The following is a 14525-nucleotide window of genomic DNA, read 5'->3' on the forward strand; positions in this document are numbered from 1 at the left end:
ATATCAAGGTAACACTTTTATCGCATCTATTCAAAAGCTTCCGTGACACGCGGTGAATAAAAGAGGTGACTATTTCATTCTCTGGCATCCCCAATAGAAGGAGATGCTCACTTCTTTTGAGGGTGATGAGATTGTAGTGGCGATAATAACTCAGACATGAAGGAAAGATAGTGATGATAGGGCACGGCAGAGGTGCGCGCTCAGCAGCGAGATTGCTGTAGGGGAGCTGACAACCGCACAAGGGCTGTGGATAAAGGCTAAGTCAATAGCTGAATGTGCATGCCACCACTGGCTGTTGCTTGGAGACCTCCTCCCCCCACCGGCTCCGGCGCTCCCATGGTGCTTTGTTGCAGCTGGTTGAAGGCCAGCTCATTCAGGATCTGACAGTCTCTCTCTCACAGGCTATTAGTTTTGGGAGATTTGAGCGCTGCAGCCGTCATAAAGTTCGAGCTGGGTCAGTTCATCTGCAGATACACGATTTTAAGTGTTTGCAAGAGATTTCCTTCACCAGGCTCTTGTGGTGATGAGTTAAACGCCTGACATTTTTTGTTTACACACATTAGAGTAGTTAGCAAATAACCAAGGCAGTATTTGAGTTTCAATGCAGCAAATACACCTTTAACACCTCAAGTGACCAAGCCATTTTCTATTTTTTTATTTCTATTTTATTTTTACTGTATCAGAGTTCAACATTGGCTTTGGACGTAGCAACTGTCAGTTAAATACAATCCCAACGATGACTTTGAGACATTATACATATTAAAAAAGTGCTCCATAACAACAGCAGCAACACCACTAAGGATCAAAATGCCACTAAGTACAAGTAACACAGGCCATACATCACCTGGATTTGTTCATCAGAGAATTAGTAGGAAGTATAAACAGTATTTCACTCCTAATGACCACAGAGAGGGCGCAACACACTGAGTAAGGCTCGCCCTCTGCCCACTACATCAGACTGTGGCAACAACACCACAATATGACTGTGTAATAATTTTAATAGTCCATTTTAAATTAATAGCAAAAAAAAAAGTGTTTGCATAATAATGAGCTCTGCAATTAATCTAGGTGGGTACACCCCCCTTTAGTCAAACCCCGCAACACAGAGGGCGTCGCTGCCGCCAGCTTGGAGCAAAATTTACAGGAAAAAATTTAAAGATTATTGCAAAATAAGCTAGCAGTTTACGTAAACCAGACAGCTTTTATTCAGACTTATTCTATAGCTTTGTCACTATGAAAACAAACCCTCAGTGCATGGGAACATTAAAAAAAGATCACTTTTTCTTCAAATTCTATTGTGATAGCGATTACAGCAGCAAGAGCTGTCACTGTCGACTCCAAAGCAACTCCATTTTCTTTCACTCCATCCAATCACAGAGCTTCCGCTTTGCTTCTCGCTGTGTGTGTGTCAGAGAGGCTCCAGCTTCACCATAATTTACCGCAGAGTCATCTTCACTGCTGCTGGGAAAAACAGAAGCTGCCTGGGCTCAGTCTTTTTAATACACACACATGCTCGAAGATGTGTTTTATGGTCCCCATGCATCCATGCTTTCTATGTATAAAAGAATTAAAGAAAAGAAAAACCAGGAAGATTTTTTTCTTCCTATTTTTGGTAGCTCAAAGAATTCTTTTGTTTCAAAAATAAAAAAAAAAATAAAAAATTAAGATATATGTTTGATTGAATTATGTGTTACCAGTCTAAAAACCTGGGACTCCATAATAGTTGGATCACAAACAAATTTCCGTGCGGTTGTTACAGTCGGGTGTTTTTTCCTTCTTGCATTCATCCATGCATTTTGTTCTGCTTATCCTAATGGAGAGGGGTGGGGGCTGGAGCCTATCCCAGCTGCCACTGGGTGAGAGGTGGGGCTTACCGTGGACAGGTTTCCAGCATGTCGCAGGACTAACAAAGAGACAGACAACCACTGGCATTCACAGTCACACATGCGGGCAATTTAGAATCACCAGTTAACCTAACCCCACTAACTGCATGTCTTTGGACTGTGGGAGGAAGCCGGAGCGCCCAGAGAGCCCACACAGGCATGGGGAGAGCATGCAAACTCCACACAGAAATGCCCCAGCCAGATGGTGGATTCAAACCCAGGAGCTTCTTGCTATGAGGCTTTTGTTATAAAGTAAATGTAAATTAAATCTTTTTTGAAAAAATTTAATATTTTACATATTTACTGAAGATTTTGGATTCTGTCTGATCATGCTTGGCTGGTGCTTTGCCAAAAAAACAAACAAACAAAAAAACAAACAAACAAAAAACCTGCAATAATCTTACACCCAGCCCTGAAATAGAGAGTGACAGTCATAAATATTCCCCGTCACTTCTCTCCTTCTCTGCCTCTGTGGGAAAACAATCTTCTCTTCAGGCAGACAGAAGCAGCTCTGCATACTTACATGACGTTCACCACCTTAACAGTGCTGTTTAAAGGCTTTGTTACAGGCTGAAATAACAATAATCTGTGTGTCAATAACACGCTACATCTGCAGTGCACTGTCAGCCAAACGCCTCGATGTAGTATTTGGGTCATTTGTTTGAGGGGTCTGGGATGCATTAGTGTGCGGGTGTCCGTGAGAAACTTGCCACTGCCTTGTCCTCGGAGATTATGATCACGGAGGAACCCACTTTGACAGCTGTGCTGCTTCCTACACAGCAGAGCCCCAAAATGACGTTTCACCACAGATTCATCCCGCTTCTGCTTTTTGGTTCATTCTTTCTCCGGACATTTATTTTAGGGATGAATGAGGGACTTTCCTGATGACTAATTTAGTAGTTGATTAAAACAGAACAGAGAGAAAAAAAAAGACAAAAAACACAGCACCAAAATCTAATGGATGTGGTTAAATATACATACATGAGTGTTGTGTTATTAAAAACATTTTATTTTACATGAAATTTCTGGCTTCCAGTGACGTGAAATGAAAATGAGGTGTTATATAGGCCGCTTCCACTTTTGGAACACAGCTCTCTTGTTTTGCTTTGGTTACAAAACAAACGCACTCCTTTCCTTTACAGAGGTGCATCTTAGCCCCTCCCTAAAACCTAAACTCACTCACTGCTTAGTTCAGCTCCAGACAAAATGAGTAAAACAGAGCCCTTATTCAGTGAGATTCATATACAAAGAAGGTTTCTGTCTTTGTCCTAATTAAGACTTTCACCTCTTTTGGTGACATATGACGGACACCACTACCCCACAGTTATTCTGAGGCATAAGCCTGCTACCGCCTCAGCATCTTTTCTGTGAATTCACCATCTGGCCAAGGCCCATGTCCTCGTGACATGGACCTCATGATCAAAAACACAGCCTACCCTGGCCCTAACCCCTTAATAAACAACCCTCTTCACGCTATCATTTTTGCTTCTCTTTGCTCCATTTTTATATATTTGTTTGTTTAAATGGGAAATATATTTAACCTTCACATAAATCTCCTTTAAAAGGCATACAGGATGATTTGTTGAGCATGGCTAACATTAGCAGCAGCAGCAGGCTGTGTAGTCGACACGATTCAGTCATGTTTTTATGCTGGCGGTGTCTGTGAGAAGGAGCGAGTAATCAAATCTCACACTGACCTCAAGTCTCATCAAAAACCTCAACAATGAGCACAACACCAAAGCCGTTTTCCCACACACAAACCTCTGGTCATTTTCTCAGGTCGGGATATTTTCCACAGTTGTCCGTTTTCAGATGTAGCACAGCAGGAAATAGTCTGCTTCAGATGCACTCACAATAATGGAAACAATCAATGAGGTTTCCATGGACCTTGTAAGAAAACTCAGTGTTCTCACATTCGCCTCAGCTGGGTGATCTTTAGAAGAGCTTACAACTTCTGAGTGTATGAAACCTGCAATGAATTCATGACTGCGTTGCCTGTGATTCAATTTAATGACCCCTCACACCGCCCTTCAGTATTTTGCCTCAACGAAAATCCTCAAGTGAACTGAAAGCTGGGAGGAAATAAAAATGGACAGTTTCCTTTTCCTCTGCAAACCGTCTTGAGGTTTTAGTTTCTTTGTGGTGTATAAAGAGGACACTGTACAACAGGCCTGCTTCGTCATTTTTACCTTTCACTCTCAGTTCCTAAAAACTATCCAAGCTGTGCCACATAATCACAGCCAGCCGTAACATTTCCATATATATTAAATGACCTTTCCTTCCCTTGGTATGGCTTGGCCTGCGCGCCCAGTGAGTCCTTCGCACATTTAATCACCCACACTGCCACACCTCATAGACAGAGTAATCCACAGATAGGTGCCAATGGCAAAAGATAACCTTTATCTTAAAGCATGAGAGCAGGACTAATCTTTGCAACATCGCTGACCCATCTCATGGTTATTGTCACCTAGAGCCAACAGGGATCAGGTTAAGTTGATGAAAGACTGTTGGTCATGAGACATGCTTCTGAATTTATAAGCCGATGTAAAATTATCTGCTCTGATCATGTTTACAGGAAAAAGCTTCTCTTAGACTCTTTAAGAGGGAATTGATAAACATCAGATGCCACTCGAGGATGCTCTGGAACAAACTGAAATGTCAGACCAGAATAAACTTAAGTTTTTCTACATCAAAGAAAACACTGCAAGCAACCACTATTAAAGAATGCACGAGTGAAAAGCGCAGCTGCAGGGAAACAGCAGGAACATCCGCCATGTGTGCTTAAAAGGACTGCGTGGTGGTGATGGAGACTTTCTGAAACTGACTTTAAGACAAACAATACACAAATTCCCTCTTCACCATCACTGAAACACATCCAACAAATATAGCGCTAAGGCTTCAAAGACGGCTTCTTTACTGGTCTCACCATGTTAAAGCCAGACTGTCCAGTGCATAGGCTGCAGTCAACAGAATATAATCAAATAAATCTGCATGTGAATAGCCATCAGATTAAAAATCATAATAGTTCCTCTTTAATTTGATCCTGTCATATATACTGTTCATGCTAAACATCGATCATCTGCCACTTATCTGGGTTGTGGGGGTAGCAAGCTGAGACTCCTCCTCCAGCTCTTCCGGAGAACAACGAGGCGTTCCCAAGCCGCTGAGACACAGGGCCAGATTTACAAATGGTATGTGCCGGTGCAAACGCCTCTTCTGTTAAAAACCCACCGTTGGTATTCTTGTGGCACAAAATTTAACAACAACAACAGAAAACTTATTTTCTGCCTGCTGTGATGGTGACAGTTGCCACTAGGAGTCTATATTATGTGGAATGAGAAGGGGAGATGTTATCTAAGCAAGTGCATAACTGCTGCGGGTGGGTGGCTCAAAGCTTTAACTCTATTCTTTTTACCGAGTCCTCACCTGCATGTTTAGGGCCAAGCCCCACACGAATACTGGTATTTTGATAAAACAGAGCGCAGCTGAAGTAAACTGAGCGTCAGAAGGAGGAGAATCCCAACACAAGATGCATCCAAGAAGGCGTCTGGCAACGGGAAGCCATCTTACTTTGTACTGTCCACGTTTGTTGCTATACACTAACACTACTCTTAATGTAAACATCATTTGACAACACCATGTGACAATCTGGGATGATTTTTGACTGAACTATGCAAAACTACAACAATAAAAATCTGGAGTTGGAAATAGATATAATAATAGGTCACCTTTAACCAACCATGTGAAAAGTTGAGTAATCTGTGAAATTTCTGGCCTCAGTGCTGGTCTTCAGCTTTTTTCCCCTCACGAAAGGATGTTTCAACATATTTCTGAGAATTTTTTCCCAGCGTTTGCAGCTGATTTTTATATTGAAAACACATGGATGAATTTAGCTCCCCAGTCACTAATATCTTCAACAAATCTGGAAATGTTTTTCTGAAAATATGACTGTTTATATACAGAACATATAGACGTACAGCTGTGAGCTGCAGGAATGGTATTAAAGGTTTCTATGGATTTTATTTCCCTCCAACCACTGTAAAAACTGGTCTCTACAGGAAGCCGATGACTTCATGTAGACCACAGCTGGCACTCTCACCGAAACGAGAAACTACACCGCCACCTTTAAAGCGTAAAAAGGGTGAGGGAATATGACACTGAAAAGATGCTGTTGGATCTGATATTGCTAGCACATAATCTAAAAGGTCACCGACAGAAACATGCAAACATAATCAAACGTGATGCTGTGTGTGTGGGTGAGGAAAACAAAGCACAAAAGCAGAGAGCTCCAGAAGCAGCCTGTCACACACAGAGCTGTTTACAGTGGCAGGTAAATAGCTGTCTGAGCCACAAACTGCACCAAGGGGCTGATAAATAAAACAGGGAGGTAAACTCGTAATTGAATGTGAATCAGTATGTTTTGGAGCTTGTGAATACCGCTAAGCACAAATAAAGCTATTATCTGTATTATTCGCCATTCCAGTTCATTCCCCACAGGCACTTTTCCCTCCCCCCCCTAACAGCACCGCCATTCAGTTAAGATCTTCTTTTCTATCAGCGCGGCTGTGGCGGTTATCAGAAGAGGAACTATAATGAAGCAATCTTCTTTCCCCCCAACCGTGAAAGAGCCCCAAGACCAATTACTGTGCAGCTCGACAGCCAGGGTGACACCTCCTTCCTCTGTTCTCTCGTCTTTATTGTCTCAAATGACATGGTTTGTTTTTTTAATCGAGCCTTTTTTTGTTAGTCTGTACAATGAATACTGCAATTACTGACCGGAAGGTTTATACAGCAACAAGGGAAATGGTTGAGTAGGTGGATGCATGCGTTTCCAAGTCGAAGGGAATAATACAGTTTGATTCCCACAGGGAGACGACTGTGTGCGCGCTGGGTTCAATCAATCCACACGGTTGTGAGTATTGAACTGAGGAAGTATACTTTAAGAGAGGCCTTTTACTTCAAAAGTCTGTCGTGTTCATGCAGCTGTATTTGAATTATTATGAAGTAAAAGCAGGGCTCGCAAAATTTCAAAATCCTTGGTAGCCCTTCGGGCAGGCACTCTTCAGTTTTTGGTAGCCCAAAATAATTTTAAGTAGCCCGAATAAAAAAGAGCAATTTTTTAATGTTTTGTTTCTTTTACAATATTATACATTAAAGTATAATATTGTAACGGAAACAAAAATTAATCAGAAAATTGTTAAAATACAAATCACAACAACTGTATAAAAATCACAGTCATCAACTCAAATACTTGTTTCTAATTGAACAGAAATTTCTATGAACCTGTAAGAACATGAATCAGTCTGTGTCAGATCCTGAATCTGAAATTTCCACTGAAGTCACGGGTAAGGGGTAAGTGGAACCAAGATCTAGGACATTTGCTTTTTGAAGTTTGCAAAGACTGCTAAATTTGGCCAATGGTGGTTCACTCTTTGCAACATAGTACGCTTTTGAAAGATTTTTCAGGACTTCTTGTGCTTGGTTTATTTTTAGTATGTTTTTTTGCAATTGCTGTTTGTTCTGGGAAAGATATTGCAGACTGGGCAATAATGCATTTCTTGCATTTCTCATGGGTTCTGATGGGGTCTTTCTTAAAATTACTGGTCCCAGTTACAAAGGCGCTTGTCGACTCAAATGAAATGAAACTCAGGACACACCTGGCAGAACATCATGTTATTTAGCTCGTCATATTCCAGCCACATAAATTCTTTTGTCCATGAAACCAAAAAAGCTGTGCTTTTTTTTTTGCCTCATAGTCTGATTTGTGATAACTTTGTGGTAGGCTTTTATTTGGCTGTGCCTTCTTCACCCTGACCCATCTTATTTGGCTCAGCAGAACTAAAATACCTGCGTAAATCCTGCTGCTTTTACACGCACTCACATAATGGTCAGCGATTCTCTGCACAATCAACCTCTCACATGTTTAAGCTTGCTGTGGGAGATTTCACTTGTCACGTTTGAATAGTAAGCTAATGAGTGATAAGACGATATCAGGAATTGGTGCGCAATTAATCGTCACTCACCAATCAGTGCCGCAGCTCTCTACACACCGTTCGCGCGATCGCAAAGTGAAAGTGAAAGCAAAAAAACAAGCGCAAATTCAAACGCGATTTCAATATGTCACATATTGACAGAGGCTCATCGATGCCAATGACATAATTACTCAGCTACATTTGCGAAAGAAAATGCAAAAGCATTGACATATATTTTTACTTTCTATGATAGCCCGACGGGCAGGGCTGAGATAGATTTTGGTAGCCCGACTGGAAAAATCGCTAGCCCCGGGACGTCGGGCTAGCGATTTTGCGAGCCCTGAAAAGGCTATTTAGAATATATCACAAACAGCACTTGCATAGAAATCAAACCTTTAACTTATTATTTTATTTTACTTTACTTTGTGTTTTCAAGAGCAAAAAAATTGTTTATTTATTTTTTTTAAATATTTTTCCTGAAAGTCTAGCCCTGGTTGCTAGCAGAGAAACCTCACCCACTGGAAATAAAGCCCTCCATTTGTGAGCGGCAGCCAATCATAAGCAAGGCTGCTTGAAATCAAAAAAGCCTTGGAGATATATACTTTAGAAGTAATAGAATAAACACTTAGTAATGATAGGAATTGGTAAAAAAAACAAAAACAAACAAACAAACAAAAAAAACCATACACAAAAACTGCTTATTAATGTACAAATGTATACGGAGGCTATTTACAGCAGATTGCAGGACTTGCATAAAATCTTATCTTTGGTTTTACTAGTCATGAAGGTTTATTTTGTTCTTAATGTGCATTTTTCTTCCCATGTTCACAAAGCTGTAAATAAACAGAGGATCTGATCTCTTCACAATGCTTCTCAGGTACAACACAGAATTCGGTGTGGTAAGCATTTTCCCTCTCCATGTTCCTGCTGCTTGCTGCCAGCATCTGGTGCAGTGCAAATGTTTGCCTCAAGCTAAAAATGTATAAAGCAGAGCATATATCATTAGCATAACGCACACATGCTTTGCATAAACGACAGCATAGAGCCATCACGAGTCATAAAAATACCACTTAGCCGACAAAGAACATGCTGTGTACCTAAAGTGAAGGATGACAGATCTATTAAGGAGAAACTTCGGTTCCCTAAAATGAGGACCAACAAACCAAATGTGCACAATTTGGCAAAAATAAATAAAAATCAAAGAACATGCCGAGATCTAAATCATAACTGGTGTGTACAGAAGCTTTTTATAATTGCTTTATGAGCATGGAACTCTATCATGGGGTAATTATAAACGTTTGCTCTGCTTGAATAAAATGAGCTAGAATTTGTGCTGACATGCAAACTGGTTGCCTGGGCAGGGACTTGCAAGAACACCGCTTCAGGGAAGAAAACTGCCTAAAAAACAGATATGCCTCCGAGACAAAACTGCACCCTCTTGCAATTTATGAACTAAATTAGTCAAGTGTGCAATGTTAATACTCTTCATTTTACAGCCATCCACTAAAGTCTGTTCAGCTGTAATTGGAGCCGTCTCTTCAGCCTCTCTGCACCCTCCACAAAGTTACTCTGGGCAGCCATTTGGTCTCGTGGCTGAGGGAGTGGACTTATTACCAAAAAGGTCAGTGATCAGAACAAGCTGAGCTGCCAGATCTGCTACACAGCCCGATATTTCTCTGGTCTATTCCCCCGACACCGTGTTAGCCCCAAGGTTTGCAGGTAGAAAAACGTATTGGGATTTTTTTTAAGCTGCACGTTAAACAAACCAGCAAAGTGAAGAAGAAGAGGTCATTCGTTTGGGATTTTATTCCCTGGTTATTATTCATTTCACCACTTACAACAGAACGTTAAGAGTGTTAACATTTCATCCCAGAGACCACAAATATGTCATTAAGACACTTTAAAGATTCTTGGCAGGAGCTGTGATTTGTGACTTCAGGGGGAAATCTATTACGTTTTAAGATCCCAGTCAGAAGGGTAATGGGATCTAAGAGCAACTGTTTACTTGTGAGTTACAGTATTTGTTCGCTTGCCAAAAGATTCCTTCTGTTTGCTTACTTGCCAGCCTCAGATTACCATTCAGTCATTCTCAATGACCTAAACTGCTTGTGTGAAAGTGGTGCTTGTAATGGCAACAATCCACCACAAAATGTCCACACGCCATGCTTCATGCTCGACTTCCCCGCAAACCCATTAATAACACTGCGGACAAATGTTAGCCAGAAAACTACCTCACAAATGAGGACATTGAGAATTCAATGACACACATGAATCAAGGCGGACTGTGTTCACTGTCAAACAAGTGCCGCAGTGGAAAACATTAAGGATAAATTCAACTGTGGCTTGTGTCAGAGGGAGAGCATATGTTAGCTGCAATCTATAGGAGACAACTTATTACCTTTACACATAAAACTTTGTGTGAGGAGAAACAGTCAGGATAAATTCGTTTGTCTGGAAAAACTATTCTTTTCAGGAGCTTTTATGTAGGGACACGAAAACGGATGCACACTTAAGATATCTTTCATTTTTCTGATAATCTTTGGGAGCACTTTGTTCATTTGTGCATGTGAGCAGCAGATTAGATAGTCTGGACTACATGATGTTCAAGTTTATGTCAACATAAAGTAAATGCAGGTGCATATACACTCCCTTAAATAAATAATCAAACCACACAGATTATGAGGCACTTTCTTAAGTGGTTCTCATCCCTGCAGGTTAAGGTTCTCATCCTGTAGACAGCCTACAAACTGCCATGCAGGCATCACCAGCTGTACTCCAAGACCACTGACCCGGAGTCTGCCCGAGCTGGTACGAGATGAAAAACGCTTGTGCTCGATGGTTAACGGTGAATGAACTTTTCTGCCAGGAAACTGATAACAGAAGATATTACTCTCTTGGACAGAAAACAATAAAAAGATGAAACATCTACCAAGACTGCCACTAACCAGTGTTTTGGAGGTGTGATTACAGAGCTGACATATGAAAGGTGATTACTCCAACATTTCAGAAAGCGATTTATTTTGACATTCGGTTAAGTGAAAGAGAAGTTTGTTTTTTAACTGCCAATGTTTTATTAAAAACATAAATTGTGACTGCTGTCAGTGACTGTTATTGGAAAAGAAACAGAATAAAAAACAAAACAGAAGTGGAGAATCTACAGCTGTGTTCGCACAGAAAACATGATGACCAGAGGACATAAAGTCGATAACATTTGGTGACATATAAAAATAATCTTTTTCACTTCACTGTGCATTAAATAGGCTTTTATTCAAGACTGCTGGTTAGACAGAAAGGAAAAACTCCCGAAGATAGAACTGTGGAAAACTGTGGTCTACATTTTTCTTCTAAAAAATAAATTCAATCGCGATACTTTTCACTGACACTTGAGCACGAGATGTCTCCCATTTCACAGACAAGCCTATTTTCAGTGTACCTATTTTCACGCGCATCACACCAGTGTAAATGGCAGATGAAGGTGAGAAATTCAGCACGTGCATCGGTCTCCACAGTGAACTGAACATCAAAGAAAACCCACAAAAAGAATTATGCATTTTTTTGACCGTAGGATGCAAATAACTCAAGTTTATTTACATAAAAAACACCGGCATGCAAAATTAGCACAGAAATACGACAAATCTGTCACCGAGTGAATGATCGACCCCAGTGACAGATGGTGTGTTTTATATCTATCTATCTGTGTCTTTTTTTCTTGGTCATCCAGCCTGTCTCTGTATTTGGGCAGCTGACACAGTGGAGAAACACTTCATAAAAGGTATGCTGGTGAAACACCTTGTCTGTATGTCTATCAGCAAAGAAAAGGTGTTTGTTTATCTACAGCACATCATAGCACTAAAATCCCACCAATAATAATTCACTGATGCTTCCAGACACAATACGTTTATCAATTCAAACACCCGGGAGGTATTCCTGGAGCCCACCCCCGTCTCTTTTCCTCTGGTCCCTCCGCCCCTTCATGAATATTGATAAGCCCTCCCTGCTGTGCTTAATGTTAACGCCATGAAAAATTATACTGGCTGTGTCACTCACACATAATCCCCCGAGGGGCACGGCACAAAACCAATGCACAGCCACCTCAGACACCAAGACGAGCCCATCAGCGAGAAGAGAATTAGAGGTCAGAACCTTCGAGAACAACGGCCTCATTTCTGTGAGAGTCTTGATGATGATGGAGGTGCGTACTCGTGTTAAGGCTGTGAGCCAGCAAGCATGTGATGCAGTGTGAAAGGGACATTTTTCTAACAGCTTGCCTGATATCGTCAAGCAGTGACAGCTTAGTTCTGGAATCATGTCAACACAAAAGGACATGCATAGACCAAAGAAGACCATTTGCTCCAAAGGTCAGCCATGTAATACATCTGTAATTCAAACCCCCAACAAAAGGAAGAGAGACATGTGAGGCAGCTAGCTGACGCTCAAAGCAAGCAGCAAACAATAACAAGGCCTGCACGATGGGATTATTTTTTACTAGCCTACTGATAACCTTTCAGTTAATCTAGTCTTGAATGTGTCAGAAAACAGAGTAAAACCTGTATAACAAGAAAGCAGCTGAAGCAAATTCTCATATTTAAGAATAACACATGTTTTGTTATAGTTATCAGATATACTTGTTGGTATCATGGGAAACAAAGCTGCAGCAAGAATATTAATCCGAATATAAAATGAGTCTAATTTAACATTCCATGACATTCCACCTTTCACAGAAGGAAAATTATCAGGATTTATTCATTTTAACATTTTGTTTATAACAAAAAAAAAAAAGGGAAGAAATATGAGGGACATAAAGAAACTTTTCTTAAGTAAGCAAGCACAGATTTTTGCCCCAACTATAAATGGACCAATCATGCTTAGCCAGGAAAAACTTTGCTATATTGTCTTTGTTTGCTTAACATAACATAAACTGTGTAACCCATATATTTTTACTATACTTTATAGACAGGCCTACAGCCTATGTTGCACAGCTGGCTCTACAGAGAGATTCTAACTGTGGAGACTGAAGGACGACTGTTTTTGATGGAAACTTGCCAAAACATTCATTTTAATCGTTCATTTGAGTGTATTTTAAAGTCTTCCTCTAATAGTAAAGACATCTGATGTAGTGAATCAACAACAGCTGCTAAGGTAGCGAGCATATAACTGATGTGTTTGCCGGTGTGGAGATCACACTCACACACACACAGGCCCCTTGAATCAGAGTGTGCGTTACCAGGTTGCGCTGACAGCTTAGTTGTAATTATGTGTAGTGCGGTGATTTTCAGAGATACAAAAATAGGTGCACATATTTAAGTTAAGTTACTCCTAATAATACTCATATCATTACACTCATAATAATACTCCTAATAAGGCTTTATGGCGAAACAAATTATGGGAGTTTACCATGAGAAAGAGTAAAGTGCAGGGAGATGATCTGAAAATATAGGAGGACCTGTTCATAGCAGGTATCGTTCTTTATTCCCAGGCCTACATTGGGGTCAGTTGTGTGCGACTAGTCTACTCCATCAGCATTTTAAATAAATAATGAAACTGTAAATCACAATAGGGGTGGCAAGGAGCTCGAGGAATAGGTTAGCAATCTCTAGCTGTTAGACTGGCTCTCAGTCGCTAACCCAGCCCGCCGTTTGGTTAACAAATGGTTTCCTAGATTTTCTTTTTATGACGTCTTTTATGATGTACTGCAAAAACATAGACATACTGTTAAACTGATACTTAAGCAGCAAGAAAAATTTAAGAAACTCAGTTAAAAAAATAATTACTAAACAGTACTGTGTACTAACTGTGTGTGTTTTTACACTGTTTAAGTGCTCTTAGTTTATAATCGGCAAATCAGCACAGAAGCTATTCTGTTTTAAACGACTTTTTAATCAAGTTTCCCTCAACCTTATCTACTTCTACTTCAGTTAGTGGTTTCCTACATTTCCCTGAATGCATCCTGACAGAAAAGAGAGCTGAACTTGTTACTCAAAGTGCACCGTGGGTTGTGGCTGCCCTGCTTTTAATCTATTCGATTTGCTTCAGGAGGAGAAATTGGTATGTCTAGCTCTTCAGCAACGGATTATTCAGCCGTGATTGCTGAACATCGCTGAACAATAGCAGCTGTTTCTGAGTGTGGATGGGCTGACACAAAAAGCTGGCTTTTAATATTAACGTTTCAAGCAGCTGAGCATTATTTGGCTATCACTCCTCCGAGGGTGTAATGGAAGTTTTTGTTTGACTGACTGTGAGATGAAATGGCACAGTGTCCAGACCAGCAGGTTTTGGACCCCGGTTGGATTTTTGTTTGAAATGTTGCTGTGCTGAGTAGTAACAACTCGTGATTTGATAGAAATGAAGAAGGGATAGGTCAGGGAAAAAGCTGAGAAGCAGAACAGAGTGTTTTTGGGCAGAGTATTTTAAAGAAATAGAGCAGAAGAGGAAGATGGGGGATGATGATGAAAAGGGATTTAGCAGATAAAGCTGATAAAAATGATTCCACTTTGTTCCTGCAGCCTTGGACAGGCATTATGTTTTAACTTCTTTAGCTGTAGCTCAAACTTGTAATATTCAGGCAGAGCTGGAAAACAACTCAGGCTTTTATTTCTTACTCACACAGTCCATCGAAAATGACAGGTATTCATTGGTTTTCACTTCTTAGATTGTGGGGATTCCTATATTT

At 40.5% G+C, this 14525-nt stretch overlaps 1 protein-coding gene and 1 long non-coding RNA gene across 3 annotated transcripts in view; one reads left to right on the plus strand and one right to left on the minus strand.

Annotated features, from left to right (window-relative positions):
• The window catches only part of LOC100705137 (ubiquitin-conjugating enzyme E2 E2), a 36746-nt gene that overhangs the window by 11532 nt on the left and 10689 nt on the right, over positions 1 to 14525 (minus strand). The window lies entirely within an intron of this gene.
• LOC112848222 (uncharacterized) lies at positions 691 to 12634 on the plus strand. 2 transcript variants are annotated; one of them, XR_003222232.1, is made up of 3 exons: positions 691 to 6795; positions 8689 to 9476; positions 10570 to 12634. It is a non-coding gene; the product is annotated as an uncharacterized LOC112848222 (long non-coding RNA). The 2 variants fall into 2 exon arrangements; XR_003222231.1 differs by lacking the exon at positions 691 to 6795 and having other exon boundaries at positions 8169 to 9476.

This window comes from Oreochromis niloticus, linkage group LG11, assembly GCF_001858045.2.
Source record: "Oreochromis niloticus isolate F11D_XX linkage group LG11, O_niloticus_UMD_NMBU, whole genome shotgun sequence".
NCBI lineage: Eukaryota > Metazoa > Chordata > Actinopteri > Cichliformes > Cichlidae > Oreochromis > Oreochromis niloticus.